Here is a 2,433-nt window from a genome sequence, read left to right on the forward strand (position 1 = left end):
TTGCCACACCCACACCTGCACCCTCCCCTCCCTGACCTTCCCACAGCTGCTGTGGCACACCTGTGCTCTGCACTTGCCTCACCAGCTCTCTGCTCACTTTTCCCTCTCCTGTTTTCTCTCTGCTTTCTCTCCAACCGCCAGCCTATAGGGTCAGGCCCCAGGCCCCCCTTTGACCTCTAAACAGATCCGTTTTCTTCTCAGAGACCTCCCTTTCCAAGCCTGCCTGGGCAGCTGTTCTGCAACTTGACAGTGGCCCCCCAGCCCCAAAGCCAGCCCCCTTCATCTGTGACTTGGTCTGTTGTAGTGGTGAGCTGACACCTCCAGGTGCGACCATTGCTGAAAACTTGTGCCCCCCTCTGTGGTATGCTCCTGCCCTGTTCTATAAATATCTATGTATACATATATGTACATACACACACACACCCCTACATTTCGCTGGCCGCCTCGCCTCTAGCACTGGGAATCAGTCACCGTGCTGTCCTTTTGGAGTCTTGTGGCCCAATAAGAGAAAGCTGTCCCCTGACATTGCCCCTCCAAAGTGCAGCACCTCCAGTGAGCCTCCCTGACCTGCTTGGCCTATGGACAGCCAGCCCCCGCCATCCCTCCCGCCCCCACCAAGCATGGGAGCGCTGTGCAGGCAGCTGTGTGGCCTGACAGTCTCTACCAGTCCTGCTGTCCCTCGGCTGAGAATCAAACCCATTTCTGGATGGCGGGGAAATGTGTCCTCTGCTGGCTGTGTTCTCTGTGGAGCTCAGGGGAGGGGAAAGACCAAGCCATTTCTAGGGTGCTGTTGGGAGCGGTGAAAAGGCCATACCCTTTCCAAGGGGCACTTTTCCTGCAAAGACCTTGGAGCTTAGCTGGCTCTTATCCTGTGAAGCCGGCTCTGGCCACCAGGGGGCAGGGCCATGAACTCAGCCTGGAGGGAGCCTGCTGGGCAGCTGGCACTCTGGAGGGACAGACAGAAGAGGCCACCAGGTGCAGACAGGAGAGGGAGGCAAGGGGACGGAACGGAAAACGCCTGGGGTGGGTGGAAGTCAGTGCCCTTAGGTGCTGGTACCTGTCTTCCCGGCCACTGCTAGATCCGGCTTATGAGCCTGTTGGCTGTCAGGGCCGGACTGCGCCCCATAGGCGCCATGGCAGTCCCCGTGGAATCCCCCAGGTGCCACCAGGCAGCATACAGGTAACAGGCCTGGAAGGTCCCCAACAGCCTAGCTGGACATGCTCAAGACACTCTGGGGCTCCTCGTTTGGTGACACAAACTCCAGAACCCAGTGAGGGAAATGGGTACACAGCAGGCCGAGGAGTATGGCTAAATCCGTTTATTCCAAAATAAAAAGCAAAATAAACAGGAGTCACATCACCAGGGATGCATGACCCCATCCCCACCTCCTTCTTCTGTCCAATGCTAGCAATAAATAAGTTTCCAGCCACAAATAATCATTAGAACCTCCTCCCCATGTGCCAGTTCCAACCACCACTAGGTCCGATACAGAGGCGGCCCTACCCTCTGGGATATACAAAAGGTTACACAGACACAGTATGTACACCGGGGAAGTGGGCCACCCCCGCAGCCCGTACCCTCGCCTGGTCCACAGTTAGCCCCACTGTCCTGCCTCAGCTACCTCTCTGAATAAGAAGCTGGGATCCCCCCTGAGGGAAAAGTTGCTATGGTGAGAGAAAGGAGGCCATCAGGCCTCCTCCAAACAAACCAACTCCACCAGCCTCTGGCTCTTAAATAACAATAATCATCATCCAGAAATTTAAAGACTCAGCCCTGGTCAAGGTGGCAAAGGGTCTGTTTGTCTTTCCCCATTAGACAGAGGTCTTGTCTTGCTACCTTAATTGTAAAGGGGTGACTGGGAAGGGGTGGCAGGGACATGGTGGCGGTGGAGACTCCAGCCCAACTTCTCCAGGGCTTGCTGTCAGGGGCCTGCTCTTAATTTTATTTTTGTCCCATGACTTTAAAATCCCGTAACTTCTTTTTCGTAAGTTTTTTTTATAACTTCCCATAAAACATTTTCTCCTTTTTTGCCACAACTTTTAAATTTTTTATCCCATAACTTTTCACCCCGTAACTTTAATCCCATAACTTTTTATTTTGTGTTCTTTTAATAAACACTTGCAAAGTTATATTACCATTTTGTAAAAATGAAACAGATGATCTCATGCCAGGTGTGCCCCACATTTGTGCACTATCAATACCTTTAATCCTATAGTTTTCAAGACTCGCAAAATAAAATTTTAAGGAAAAAACAGCACTTTGCAACCATTTAATCATTTATTACATTACAGTAGCATGACACCAGCAGTCCATAATGCCACTTTAGGCAAAAGTCTTTCAGTATTTCCATTATACATTCTGTTTACAAGAATTCATACATTGGTAAAATTCATTCTAAGAAAACTTGGCAAACAAAGCTTTGGGCTGGAATT

This window comes from Rhinopithecus bieti, unplaced genomic scaffold, assembly GCF_001698545.2.
Source record: "Rhinopithecus bieti isolate Rb0 unplaced genomic scaffold, ASM169854v2 scaffold_9876, whole genome shotgun sequence".
NCBI lineage: Eukaryota > Metazoa > Chordata > Mammalia > Primates > Cercopithecidae > Rhinopithecus > Rhinopithecus bieti.